Source organism: Mycteria americana, chromosome 7 (genome assembly GCF_035582795.1).
Source record: "Mycteria americana isolate JAX WOST 10 ecotype Jacksonville Zoo and Gardens chromosome 7, USCA_MyAme_1.0, whole genome shotgun sequence".
NCBI lineage: Eukaryota > Metazoa > Chordata > Aves > Ciconiiformes > Ciconiidae > Mycteria > Mycteria americana.
Genome location: NC_134371.1, coordinates 13861601 through 13876234, shown reverse-complemented (window position 1 = coordinate 13876234; position 14634 = coordinate 13861601). Strand labels below are relative to the sequence as shown.

The window sequence follows — 14634 nt, the reverse complement described above, 5'->3', positions numbered from 1 at the left end:
CAGCAAAGGGGCTGTTTTCTCATAGGAAGCAAAGTGCTGAGCAGCCGAGGTGGGATGGGGGTCCCTGGTCTTTTCCCTCCCCTTGAGGAGCTGTAAATGTACGTTAACTAGATGGATGTGTGGGAGGGAAGCGTCTCCTTGAGAGCAAGGAAATAACTTGTTTTGTGTATGGAAAAGGCATCTGTTCTCTGCACAGACTACTGAAAGCAGCAAAAGCCATCCAGTCTTAGCATCTCAGAGAAACGGAGGGCTCAGGGGTTTGCCAATGCCATCATCCTGCTCACCCACAGCCACCAGCGTCCCTGCCTTTAACCTTTTGTAGCCCCATTCCTGCAAAGGCTGGCAGATTCGCGTTGTTCGTGCACTGAGCCTTCTCGCACCATCCCAGCCCCTGCGTTGGTCGCTGGGCTGCAGGTTCAATAGAGCTCTGAGCAGGCTGAGGTTTGAGCCTCGCAACTTGGGTGTTTCCAGTCGCTTTCTTGAGCCCTTCTGGTGCTAGTTTTGGGTTGAAGGGCAGCTGAGCTCCGGAGTGTGCTAAGCCCTGCTGCAGCCTGGTTTGTTCCGTTATTCTTGTGAATTAGCAGACAATTTATATTCAGCCTTTCTTGAGTGTAAGGGTGATGGGGGAGGAGACACTTGGCACAGGGAGGAAAAAGGAAAAGTACCTTTGGAATCTATCCAGCTCTTTGAATTCTGGAGCTGAGGTGCCTTGCACCACCTCTAAACTGATCCTTTCCGCCTGGCTTTGAGTCCAGGCATACGGTTTGCTCTTGTTATGATATATGCATTATATATAAGTGCATGTAGGTCTGTACAAACATTGTACACAGTTTGCATGCTGTTGCAACGTGCCTGCTGCTGTGTATGAGCTCTCTTGTGTGTTTAGATGACAAGAGCTGTAATGCTTTCAGGAAGCTGTGGGCCAGGAACATCATCCTGAAGATTTACAGTGCCCTTATCCCTCACTGCGGGGTACCAGCTAGGTATGTGCTGTCATATGCATGCTGCTTCCCTCCCATTGTGTGCTCTAGGATTTGCACAGGATTTGCAGGAAAAACAAGAAGAAGTTAATTTAGGAACACTCTAGACAGTTCCAATAAGTTGCTTCAATTAATTCTTTGGTATTCCTGCTTTTATTTATTTTTGCTGCCATAGCAGCAGGGAGTCACAAAAGGTCAGTGTTTTCGTTTGTTAATCAGTGTAGAGGCAGGTTACCAAACCCTCCCTGCCCCACGGAGCCCAGGCTCTGTCCGGGCTGTGGATCAGGTGGAGTGCGACAGACCCCAGTGTGGGAGAGCCAAGGCATTGAAGTCTGGCAAAGTCTAAGCTGTCGTTCTGTGTAGCAGCAAGGAGATGTCCTCTGCAGGTTTTGATTTAAGATCTGAGAGCCTACGGGTCACACTCTTGAGCCACAATTCATTATTGGGGTTAAATGCCAGCCAAAAGCATTTCTGCTCTCCTTTGCACTAAAGAAAGTGCACTTTAATGGCTCTCAGAGGTGGAAAGTGAGGATGTCCTTCCTCCGGCACATCAGAGTGGGCGAGAGGACCATCCGGCTCCTGTTTCCCAGGGGCTTGCTGTAGCTTGGAGGAGACACTTGCCAATTTACCAGCAATGCAAAGGCAGGAGCGTGGGAGGATTCCCATGGGGTGGCGAGTAGGAGTTGATAGCTTGTACCTCACAGACCTCCCGATGTGCAAGAGAAAAAATTGAGTATGAAGGGCACTTGAAGGCTGTCATTTCTGCAGACACCCCATTATTCCAGTCCACTTCACCTGCGGCTTCTCCTTTTTGCACCGTTTCATTTTCTGCTTGACTGCCAATGAAAGCAATATGCTATTTTGATACTATTAGTGGTAGAAAGGCCTAATCAGACCTTTTCTTTCCTTGACAATATCTGCCCTGCCTGCCTGGGAGCTGATCCAGCCTGCTCGGCCAGTCACGCAGTGGGATTTCCCAAGGGCCGCAGCACAGCATCCTCCTCCCATTCCTGATGCTTGTCCCACTTACCAGGCATGGAGGGCTGTGGGAAAAAGTAAGCCTGACTTCATCATCCTCCTTGCTCTGAACTGACACCTCCCCGGGTTATTAACTTGGCTATCAAATCTCAGCCGTGGGCTGAAACTTGGCAAAAAAGGTATTTGGGCAAAGTGTGTGTGTGTGGGACAGGATATAATGGATTTTCCTGTAGGAAGCATCCTGGATCAGGGACATAAGCACAGGAAGAGGGGTCAGGTTTGCCTTGGTTGTAACTGCTCTGGGATGCGTATCCTGTAATGACTGTGAACCCCAAAAGCAAGGGTCTGCTTACTCCATCAGCTCAGAGCTGGTCCAGGCCCATTCCCGTGACCAAGCCCACTTTCTCCTTGGCTTGCAGACTCAACCCAAATGACTCGTCTCCATTTACCAGAAGTCCCAATGACAGCTTTTTACCTTAAAAGTTCTCTGGGAGAACTAATACGAGAGGTTCTGCGCTGGAAACTCTGGCTTTTGATGCTTAGAGGTGCAATTAATTGCTGTGGTTTATTTTGCATGTTAAACTAGAAGTTATGCTGGCAAGTGCTGCAGCTGTAACATCTGGGTTTATGTTGGGAGCTGGGGCAGGTGAGGAGACGCGGCACTTCCCTGACCAGGGCTGAGCTTACTCTGCACACTGTCCTCACTGGTGTTGAGCTGATGTGACCAAGTCCTGCTGGAAGAGCTCCTAGGGCTTACCAGCATGTGTCCTGGCATCGTGCATACCGCAGCTGCTGTGGGCTGGCATCATACTTGGTGCTGACTGCAGCCACGGGCACCGCTCTCAGCTCTGTCCACACTGAGCCTGTGGACGTGGCTGGATGGGTCCTAGCACAGTGGTCTCTTGGGTCAGTGTGATGGTTGTAAGTCCAAGTCAATGGCACTTATATTTTCTTCTAATCTTTATTAATAGCACATTATATGTTTAATCTGCCTAAGCAGACCTTGACCTGAGGGGCCAGAAAAATGGGGTTTGCCTTAAACCAACACAAAGCAGGAAATTATCTTACCAGTCTAATGCCAGCCTGAACTATCATCACCATGCCTCCAGCTTTCTTCACAGCAATGTGATTTATGGGCAGGGCACTCGTCCTAGTTTCAGATTTCTTCTGTCAGTCTTTGTGGGCTGTGCTTCACGCTGATCTGCTGTACCTCTGACGCCTTCTTGCCACTAAATGCATGGTTGAGTCTTGTCAGGGTCATTCATTACAGTGCTCAAAGTACAGTAAGAGAAATATGGATTTCTCCCTGGGAAACTTAAAAAGTGTTCCCTTCTCCCCATCTGCAGATTTGATATAACCGTCTAAGTAAGCTGTGCAGTTAACCCTTGGCCACAGAGGGCAGAAGGTGCGTAGGGACCCCGGCGACCCAGCCGGTCTGTGGTGATGCTCAGAGGTGGCCGTGTCTTTCTTGGGAGGGTCCCCACGGCAAAGAAGGGAGAAGTGTGAGCTGAAGGGGAGCAGAGCCGTCAGCTGAGCACTGCCTTGCCTGCTCCTGTGCACCCGTGTCTGTGCTGCTGTGGGACTGCCAGCCCAGCTAGCACAGCAGCTAGCTATGTAGTCAGTATGTAAGACAGAGCTGGATTTAATCTGCCAAATTGAGAGAGGGCTTGGGCAGTGGCTTTGAAGGGATAGGCAAACCTGGAGCATCTGTTTTTTGGGCCACTTTACCTGTGGTTGTATTTTGAGCCCCCTTAGGGTTAGGAGACTTGCCGTTGAGTGCAGTGGTTCTAAGTCTTGATGCTTTCCTGCACCTGTATGTGGACTTAGAAACATTCAGCCTTCTATGTAATGGTGGGGCAAATATTTGGGGCGTGTTTTACTTCTTCCAATGTTCTATGGCAGAGGGTCGTGAGGGAAACCCGCCCAGCACCAGCGTGGTTGGCAGCACCCTATAGAGCGTGTTGACATGCCCGTACAGTGCATCGGCTTGCATGCTGTGTGCCAAGTGGCCGCATGGACATGGTCATTGCTCCACTGGAGCAGGTGGTGAAGTGCTGAAAAGGGTGTTTCACTCGTGTAGGAGAAAAGGTTGCTTGGCCAGAGCCTGTCTCTGTGTCGGCGCAGCACTATGCCATGCTCTGACACCTCTCATGCTTTGCACACCCTTTCCCCTTTTTCCCTGCTGGACCCAAGCAAGGAGAGCTGAGGGGGATTTTCTTTCGTTTTGTTTCACCAGCTTTCTAATTTAAGTCTCCCTGTCGCTTCCTCGCTCCAAAACTACTTCTTTGGCAGGGCCAGGAGGGTGAGTCACGGCCGTGGCCCGGGATCCTGCCTCCCACTTTGGCCGGCAGTGCTGCGGCTCATTCGGAGCGGGGCTGCTGGGGATGCCTGTGTGCACCTGCTTGCTGCAGGGGATGGAGGCACTGACCTGGAGCAGGGGGGAGGCTTTGCTGGTGTGAGTAAACGAATAGGTTAACGAGCAAAAATGCCTGCTCTGATGTATGAGCCCAGACCGTTTCCTAATGTGTTGCTTTCAAGGGAGAGGGTTGTGTGTGCTCACTTGGTAACTCCAGCAAACTTCTCTCAAAGGCAGGATCACTCCGAAAAGCAAAACCACGTGGGAGACGCATCTACGCAGAGGCTGTCTCTAACATCATGGGCCGGCGAACAAAATTGGTTTGTAAACAAAGCTGTTCCTTAGGGATTGAATGGGTTTTGCAGAATTTGTGCTGAATAGGGGTAGCCTTTCCATGACGCTCGTAGAGAACTTGGGTTTTGTTCTTTCTGCTGATATCTGAGTATGCGCCTTGTGCCGAACCCACTGCTGGGAGCAGAAATGCAGTGCCAGTTGGCAGCACAATGAAATCAAAGGTTTCCTGGAGATATCCCTCCTGGTTTCCAGCATGGCAGGACCCTGTGGGCCAGTCCTCAAGGATTTGGCTCCTGCATCCAACTGCTGAAAAAAAGCAGAAAAAGTAAGTATACAGACCCTTAGAAAAACAGCTGGGCAATTGCGTCGGTGAAAATACAAGTGGCTGCTTCTGATAAGAAAGAGAGGGAGAGCAGCAGGAGGGAGGAATGTTTTGTTTCTCGTGCATAATGTTAAAAGCAAACAAAAAGCCCCTCTTAAGGGTAAAGGAGACTCTCAGAAGTGCTGTAGCCTTCTTGAGACATGCAGAACTTTGTCCACAACCTTGAGGACTTCCAGGCTAGCTTCAAGCATTGCATGTGCCAGCCAGACAACAATGAACCCTTTGAACACATTTTGGGTCAGAATACTGTTTTCTTGGAGGGGGAAAGGGAAGGGAGGCTGCTGCTTTGGTCTTGTATCAGCAGGCATCTGTGGTGAGCCCCAGATGCCTTCTGTGGATGGCAGGGCTGGCTGCGGCTCCTCTGTGCAAGCTGGTTCCTGAGGGACTGAGGTCTCCCACAGCAGCGGGTCTTCTGCAGAGCCATTGCTCTGCAAGGCTTGAGGCTTCTCTGCCCTAGCTGTGCAATTTCGAAGAGAGCTTTTAAAATAACGTGGGAGTCCGTGAAATTATCCTGCTGCGATGTGTCAGCTGTTGACACAGCAACATGACAGTATGTCATCACTTATTTCCTGCTTGAGGGATCGTAAAGCCTTCTTGCATGATTTGGGCCCATCTGCTTTCCCAAAGCTAAGCTTTATTGTATCCCTCTCGTCCTCACTGTCCTCCTGTCCTCCTCTTCCAGACTTGGTCTCTGGTGCCTTCCCTTAACCTCGTTCATGAGCTCTCCAGGTTGAGGGCTTCTTAAAGCCTTCAGTTGACTTGGGCATGGGAGAAGGAGTTACCCACCTTCTTGTATGTGTTTGGGGCTGCACTGGCCAGCTGGCACAGAGGGCCCTGCTCTGAGCTGGCTCTTTGGGCCACTGTCGTCAGATACGTAAGTAACAACCTTTCTATGGGAGGGCTGATGAAGAGGACTATTCTTCTGTGCAATTAACGGGCATGTAAGTCTGACCTCTTCCCCTGCATAGCCTGGGACCAGGAGTGCTTGCAGGCCAGCTGACCTGTTGGTCACAAGAGAAAAGTGCATGATATGGCATGGGGAGTGAGATACAGCAATTGCCTTGCAGCCCTGGTTTGAGGCGTGCAGGCACGGTGGGCAGCCCTCAGCCCATGCCTGAAGGAGAGTTTGAATCTCGAGCTGCAGTGAGAAGCCCACCCTGTCCTGCCCACACGCCTGGGCAAACTGAGATGCGCAGGCTATTGAGAAGCTCAGCTGGGGCTCTGGCCCTTCCTGGTGCTTCACTCGAAGCATCTCTGTTTTTCCCAGAGGAGTTATAGCTGCCGCAGCTGTTGTTGGTCTCGTGTAAAATCCAGCCTGGGGTTGCTGGAAAATCAGAGGTCACTGTTATCCCTCCTGACTCATCACAAGACAGTGCTTTTGCTGCTGCCAGTGCCCCTTAAATCTGGGCTTTTTCACCTTGCCAGTGCAAGGACAGGTCTATGTGCAACCGGGAGTCAGACATATGGATGGTCTCGTGCTAAACCCATTGGAGAGCTGCTGAAGAAGGAGCTTGGCTCAGGTCTCATGTCAAGTAGGATGAGGGAGGGAAACGTCTCCAGCTTGTTTGTGGTCTGGCAGCCAGAGAGCTTTCTGCTGCTGTCACTGGAAACCATTTTTTTTTTTTTATATTTGCATCATTCCTGGGATGTTTCTGCTGCGTGCGCCTGTGCCGCAGCCCGGCAGCATGAGCTGAGCCCGCTGTGCTAGACTTCGAGGGCTTGCGGGTACGGCCCTGGGTCCCAAAACGGGCTCCGGGCTGAGCCCTGCCGTGCCACGCTTTGCTGGGCTTTGCAGTGCAACTGAGAGATCTGTGCCCGGTTCCCCGCTGCGTGGACTTGCGGAGCGGCTTCAGCTTGGTGAGCCGCGCTTCCCCGCGCGGGGAGAGGCTCAGGAGCATCCTGCGCCAGGGAAGCGCTCCCCAGGAGCGAGAAGGAAGGGGTGCTGTTGTCATAGGGAGCGCCTGCAAATAATAACCCAGAGGGCTGAATGTAATACTGGTGCTAGCTATGCAAGTCTGCCCATGCCTCTGTTTGCCAACCAAGTCGCCATCTAGGTTGTGCGGATTTTATTCTGTGGCCCAGATTTATTTTGGATGGAAAGCCATGTGTTTCCAATGAAGTTACACCTGCGATGATTTATGTTTTGAATTAGCTTCAGCAATGACCAAAACACATTTGTCAAAAGTTCTTCATATTTGTACTTTTTAAAGCATCTTGATTTCTTTTTTTTTTTTTAATTTTAGAAGTATGCTCTGCTTTTTTAACAGTAGTCTGGGCTGGGAGCAGATGAATGTTTTTCCAACAGCTTCTTGAAATGAACAGCTGTTACGCACTAAATCAAGCTGAAGAACTTTGTGGAAGTAAGTCCAAAGTGATTCTTTTTAAAAACAAAAATAAAATTAAATGCAATAGGTGCACATGCCAGGAGGCTAAGTGAGTAAATGAGAAAATAGACTTGTGACTTGGGCTCCCTTCTCATATTTAATCCATCAATAGCTGGCTGTAAATTTATGCTTAGAACAGAAATGTTGGAAAGCGGTGCAGCTCCTGCACTCTGCAGCAAGGGTTGCTCTGAGATGTTGTTAGCGGCTCACGGTGGTGTGCGGGGCCACAGCTCCTGGTTCGGCTCTGGGTTTTGCAGATTACTCAGGCTGAACAAGCGTGCTTTGGATCTTATGAGAGGTGAGATATGAAGTTACAGATGATTTCCTAAGTGATGCCTTTTTAAAGTTAATACTGGAATAACCCTTGAGCTGTTTCTAAGGGGCTGCTGTACCAGAGATGCTGTCTTTGGACGGAGATGCAAAATGCAGATCCTTCTCACTAGATGTGATGGGATTTCTCAGGACTCATGGTTTCTGCTCAGGTGTTTGGGGTGAGTCCCACGGGATGTCATTACGTCCTGGCTACCTCGCTGCCTTCTGTGGCTTCTTTTTCATCCTCTGCCCCTCTCAGTTGTGGCCCTGGATCATCTTTAAGCAAGTTAAAGGACCTTTGTGAACCAGATGATGATTAGGATCCTTACCAATAAGGTTTGTTAATACAGTTAGCCATATTTTCTTTTAAAAATCCCTGCACTGAGATATCTGTTTCTTTAAGCATTCTCTTCTCTGTGCCAGGGAAAACCCAGGCGTGGTACCAGACAGTGAGAGAACAACTGATTCAGTTCTGCTGCTCCAGGCCAGGGAAAAGTTAGCAGCATGAAGTCTGCTAGATGGCAGAGTTCCTCTGCCTTCATCCTCATCATGTGCTGTCATTGGAGCTGCTTGCAGGTTTTATTTTCTAAAAAAAAAACCAAATAAGTTCTTTTTTGAGGGTTCCTGGGTTTGCAAATTGGGTTTTCAACAAAATGGAAACATTTGCAGAAAGCAAGGATGAATCAACATCTGGCAATTTCCTCACCCACCAGATTTTTTTCTTCTTTCTTGTGGATAAATGCAAAAAAGAATTTAAGCAAAGTCTTTGCGCACATAAAACCCTCACTGTCCAAGCGTGATTGATAAGGGACGCTTGCTATTTTCCCGATTCTCTTACTCTCCGCCTTTTCCATCTTAGCTATTTCCACTGGAGATGAAACAGTTCTTTGCGAAGGGGCAGGAGACACCCACCCACGTCGGAGGCTCCTTGGACAGACGGGCTGCTGTTCCCGTGGCTCGCGGGGGGAGCAGGAAGCCACCCCTCCCTGGCCGCAGCTCAGGGCAGCAAAGCTGTAGTGAGCCTGACCCTATTTGACTTCTCCTTTCTAGATCTCAGTCTCAATAAACAGCCTTTTATGGTATTTGCCTTTCAAAGAGGAACCAGGGTGTGGATGGGAACAGTGACAAAGAGCCACTTATAAGGATTGAGTGAGCTCTTACAGGAGACCAGTGCATAATTTTAAGATCAACAGAAAAATCTTGCAACGTCTTAAGCCCTGAAACGTCATCCGAAGTATTTAAATGCTGTCATTCAGCCTCCCAGCAGCAAGGACCAGAAGGTTTGTGCTCCTGTTTAACAGGGAAACTGAATCATGGAGATGCTTAGTGACGGGTAGAAGAATTCCCAGTAAGTCAGAACCAGAGCCAGGAATTAAAAGCAGAAACCCAGACTCCCCTCTGAAGTGCTTGGAAAACACTGGCTTCTGGCAGGAGCATGACTTCAGCCGTGTCCTCAGTGAGGGCAGACGGCTTCTCATTTTTTGCATACTAGAAAGCAGTTTTGCCCCAGACAGCGGGTAACGTCTCTCAGCCTGCCAGGGTGACATCAGTGGTGGGGCTGCAGCCGGCAGCCGGGACGCAGAACACGTTGGTGCTGTGAGCGGTAACAGCCTGTGCTCGGGGGGATCCCTGCCAGCGTCCCTGCGAGAGACGCCACCGCCCGTGTACGCTGCTGCGCGATATTCATGTCCGGCTCCCCGCAGGCTCCGGGCTGCTGTTCATCCCACTGTTGCTGGCCGGGCTCCCTCTCCGGAGGGCTGCCATCCTTCGCTGGAGCCACACCAAGCAGCTGCTTTCCCCGTCTCAGGCAGGCAGCAAAGCAAGCAGTAATGGAATAAACACCTGTGGCGTGCCTACAAGTGACACACGCATCTTTTAGGATGTTGCTTCCTGGTGCCGGTGAGAGCTGAGAAACTGAGGAGCCAGCACTTGGATAGGAGACCGGTGAAGATCATCCACCACCGCGGATGCTTTTAAGCCTCTGACGTGAAAAAGGTTGTGGAGGAGTGTGTCTCTACAGGGTTTCCAGCAAGTAGGGCCACGAGGGTGTCAGAAGTTGGAGATGAACATTGTATGTGTTTAAGTTTGTCCAGGTTGTAGCTGGCATCCAGCCTGGCTCTATCCATATCTGTCCCCATACAGGAATCTGTGCAGACTAAGCATTTATCTGCTCAGAGGTAGATATCGTTATATTTTATCTCTGTGTTTGTTCCAGCAGTGAACACAAGTCTCTCTGAAGTCCAAGCAGCTGTTGCAGATGTCCCTGTGCCTGAGCAGCAGCCGTGTGGGACACGGTATTGGGACTCAGCAGCCTCCCTGCCCAAGGACTGAGCTCTTTTCCGACTGCAAAGCACCGTGCTGCCCAAAGTGCCGTCTGCCAGCCTGAAATGGGAAGACCCGCATTGCTGAAGGGCCACAGAAGTTGCTACAAGCATGGCAGAGCTGCAGGGTCAGGACTTTAATACATGTCGGGGGAAGAGGTGCTTTGCCAAAGCATCCTGAGCCTGCAGTACTTCCCTGGTGTGCTGGATCTGCAGGGAAAGTCCAGGCAGGGACGCCAAGGAAATACAGGCACAGGCTTGCAATCTCCAAGCCATGTGCATTATGTGGTGTGGGCTACAAATAAACTGCGTCACTGGCAACATGTTTGTGAGAGAGGCCAGGGAGGACGGTGGTACTAAAAAACCTCAGCTCTGTTTCATTCAGGCTCTTTGGTGCTTCCAGTTTGGTGCTTGGTCACCAACGCTGGAGCAATCAATGGGAAGTGCTGGCTCTGATGCTCTGGCCTCCCTTCTGGATTATACCAGTCCCCAGGAGTCCAGTCCCTGGACTGCTCTGGCCCAGGGTAATAGGTCTGTGTGTGATTTCCAGCTTTTGGCTGGGAGGAAGAAGAAAGGTGAAGGTGAGCAACCCAGGGTCAGAAACGTGGGATGTGCTGCTGACCAGCCCTTTGCAGAGGGCATATCTCTTGATTGCTCTCAAAGAGAGACACGTGTCCACTTTCTCCTGGGTCGCCCCTTTGGCCACACATGCACTGGCCAAACTGGGAGCTGACACATCCCACCCGTGCCATTCCACCAACTCTTGCGAAGGGAAAACTGCAGCACTGGGAGGGCCCACAGCTCTGCTCTGCCTTTCTGTAGGCTCTTTCCCAAGCCAGGATAATAGGATTAGTGAGGCTGCCTGGAAACCTTGGTCAGAGCAAACACAACCCGTTAGCACAAGTCTTCCTTGCCTTTCTTCCCCAAGCAGGTTTGCTGTAGGTGGCTCCCACCAGATGCGGTATCCACAGCCGCTGCTTGGCCACCCGCCGGGATGGGCGGCAGCTCCTGGGCAGCTCACAGGGTAAAACCAATGCCGCTGCAGCAGCAGATCTTGCGATTTGGTGCTACGGACATTATCACTCCATTACTGTGCGTTTGTAGGGGTTTTTTAATACGCTAATTAACCAACATTTTGATTTGATGGCGATATTCTGAGCTCTGTTACAAGCGGCAATTGTAACTCAACGTCCCAGCTGGCCCCGTGGCACAAAAGAGGGATTTCAAAGTGCTGCTCTGTGTGCAGCGCGTTTGGCAAAGGCTCCTTCATCCCACCGCTGGATCGAATGTCCTGATAAAGAAACGGAGCTGAGGGGGCTTGTTTCATTCCTTCGAGGAATGGTGTTGGGAGCTGGCAACCCTGGGATCTGGTTCTGATTTGCTGTGAGACATCGGACTCCTTACCTGCAAGCTGGGGAAAATGATACCTCTTTGCAGGGGCCTCGCAGGGCTCAGCTAAGATTAATAAGGGAGGGAGGGGAGATGGAATAGCTGTGACATTTTATTGTTATTATTAATGATGTAGAGTGAAGCCAGGGCATCTCTGTGAATAATCACTGCAGTTTGCCTTTCGAGATTTGGCTGCATTTTTCCCCTCCCCTCCCCTCCCCTCTAGTAATCAGAGCAAAGTTTGACTTTGTAGGAGGAGGGCTCAGAAACCAACATTTCTCAGTGTCTGAAGAAAAAGCAGAGTGTTTCCTGGTGTAATTAGGTCCAGGCTCTCAGGAAATGAAGGCCGTCTAGTTGATAAGTGTTTAGTAATGATTACCAAGCTACGGCTGGGGAAAGCGGACAAAGTGTTTTCATTTCAGAAGCAGCAAATCCAGCTGAGACTTGTGGTGTGTGTCATGTATGGAGGCAATTGTCCAAGTGGTATGTGGCCTCGCTCGCTGAAGCACGAGCCAAATTCGCCCTGGTGTAACTCCACAGGAGACGCTGGAGCTGCACCAAGAGCCTGAGCAGCAGCGGACGCTGTTCGTAGCATGCCCCTAGGCTGAGTGTCGGAGGTGTCATTCCGGAGGCTGGTGTTACTCTTCTCTCAAAGCCAGTAATTCCTCTCTCAAATTAGTAACAGTGCTCATCAAAGCTGGGGGAGCTGGAGTAGGGTAAGAGTCACATTTGCAAGGGTAGAATTACATCCTCTCCAAATGAAGTACATGTTTCTTCAGTAGTGCTGGATAAACTGAAGGTGGAAGTGCATGAAGGTGGGTTCTTCAGTGTGCTTTCGTTCCGTGTGTCAACCTCAGCTGCGACAGTCAGAAGCTCTTAAGAAAGAGGACCTCTCCTCCAGAATTTGCAGGGTCAGATTTTGCTGAGAACATGTCTGGCAGTTGCTAAGCTGTGAATTCAACACAGTCCATCTCATGTCAGCATACTCATCCTGCCCACCAAGAGAGCACCCTTGAGACCTGATGTGCTTTTAGGGTCCTGGATGAGAGGGTGGGTTGCAGGCCCCCTCCCCTGCCCTGTTTCATCTTCCTTCATTTCAGAAGATGCATTTTTGTGGGAAAACCCATCCCTGTTTTACTCAGATGGGCTTGAGTTTTAGTGTAACGAACGTTGGAAGAACCCGAGGAAGTTTGCAGTGCTGCTGCAGTGGCTCTTGCCTTCCAGGCGTGTAAACGTGTGTGCAGGTGTATTTTGCAGCAACCCCCACGTCGTCTGAAAACTCTAACATAGCCTAGCGGTAGGTCTTTCTCAGCCACACATCTACTCTGGTGAAAATAATATACTGGTGTCTTAAAATCTCCCAAATCCCTTATTTATTGCAGCTTGTATAAATGTGTTCCAGAAAGGATTAGAGAGCTCCCTGGAGGATAGGTCCATCAGTGGCTTTTAAGCGCAGTGGTCCAGAGGCAAATCCTGATTCAGGAAGCCTGTAAGCTGCTGCTTTCACTGACGATACCCTGTGTGCGAGGGTCACTGTGTGGACCTGAGGTCACTGAGGGACCCTGCCATGTCCTTATGGTCTCCCCACAAGTGTCCACCCCTGGCCACTTAAGGAACCCACACCTGGTAAGGTTCCTGGGATGCATGAACCTGTGGCCTGAACTAGCTTGGCAGCCCATACAGGTAGTGCCCCTTGCAAGACCTTTCCTTTGCTTTCCAGACCAACTGAGATTATATTGCAGAACTAAGGATATATTTTTCACTTCCCTCTCTTTCTCTACAAGCATTGCTTCCTTGCAGAAAGTAAATGCAATGCCTCAGTGCTGGGCCAGTAGTGGTGAATCTATCAGATCAGCATAGAAGTCTCTTTTCAAAAATGGCAGTTTTCTCCAAAGTCACCTAAGGCATAAGCTCAGTTTCCTTCCCCTTGGCATCAATCAGTTCCCCTTATGGTGAACAGAGCCCACCCCTGATTTACAGATCTTCTTTAGTCTTTGCAAAATGCTTGTTGAATTGGAATGGTGATCTATGATTTGTTTAATCAAGTCTACAGTGCCCTGAAGTCCATCACCATCATGAGGGTTTCCAAGCATTCAGCAGTTGCGAGTCATGATCCATTGGTTTATGAAAAGGTATTCCAGAAACATTGTGTCTGGAAAAACCATGGTAATTAAACCCATTTCCTTGAAGACTGTCAAGGATTTTGTGTGAGGGGACTATGCATAGATAGGCTATGAGTCTGTTTTCTCCTTGGAATTTAAGGTTTGTTTGCTTCTCCCTTTGCTGTCCCATTTGTTTTGTCCCATTTGTCCCTTTGCTGGCTCAGGGCAGAGGGAGATAACAACGTCTTTCTCAGATAGCACAGTCCTGTTTGCAGCCCACCTTCAGGGCTAGGCACTATGCTTTTCAAACAAACGCTCTGGTGTTAATAAAATAAACTGACCATAATCACTGTTAGGGTCAGTCGGTACCTTCTGTAGGACATGACCTTTCTATTGCTCAGGGAAAAGGTAGGGAGAGGCAGTCTTCAGACTTGGGACAGGGTTTAGATAAGCCATTTGACAAAACTCTGACTTACATCAGAAGAGGGCTGCAAAAAAGGAGTATCATTTTATCACCAGATCAGTGTGGCATCCTGGCTCCAAGATGGTCATGAGTAATCCATGCGTCCTCTCAGAAAGGCGGTTTTCTAGGGGCATGCGTAGCTGTTTGGATGATGTTGAGTAACAGCAGACAAGCATATGCATTTTCACAGGAAACTTTGGCTCCCGAAGGGCATTCAGCAGCTCATCATGTCTGACTCTTTTAAAAGGTGCTGAGCCATTGCTAAACCCTGGAAAGGGAGGAAAGTTTCTGCTGTAAGAATTTTTCTGTTTGTTTCAGATTCTTCTGTTGTGTTTTTCTTAAGTGTTTTAGTAATTATTTCTGTAGAGATATCAACGTGGAGACAGCTTGGTTAGGAGTCTGTCCCAGTGCCTGATGTTTTCAACCAGTGCAGCTCAACTAGTTGCAATGTCTGGGGGGCAGGATGCTAGAGAAAATTCACATCTAACGTGAATTAGAAAGCTGCTGCTTTATGGGTCTCGGAGAGGGAAGATACATAAAAGCAGGGAAAACGCAGAATCTGGAAAACAGAGAATATGTGACAGTTCTGCTAATTTTGGGTCCAATGTCCAACTAGCATTGCTGCATTCTTGCAAACATACCAGAGAAATGCCATAGATCCTTTCCAGGCAGA

At 49.6% G+C, this 14634-nt stretch overlaps 2 protein-coding genes and 1 long non-coding RNA gene across 4 annotated transcripts in view; 2 read left to right on the top strand and 1 right to left on the bottom strand.

Annotated features, from left to right (window-relative positions):
* The window catches only part of LPP (LIM domain containing preferred translocation partner in lipoma), an 826113-nt gene that overhangs the window by 93755 nt on the left and 717724 nt on the right, over positions 1–14634 (bottom strand). The gene's annotated exons all lie outside the window — the stretch shown is intronic.
* P3H2 (prolyl 3-hydroxylase 2) overlaps positions 1–14634 on the top strand; it is a 76028-nt gene that overhangs the window by 34389 nt on the left and 27005 nt on the right. The window lies entirely within an intron of this gene.
* On the top strand, positions 6393–9895 carry LOC142412257 (uncharacterized). Its single transcript, XR_012776443.1, has 4 exons — positions 6393–6510; positions 7261–7350; positions 7857–8022; positions 8546–9895. It is a non-coding gene; the product is annotated as an uncharacterized LOC142412257 (long non-coding RNA).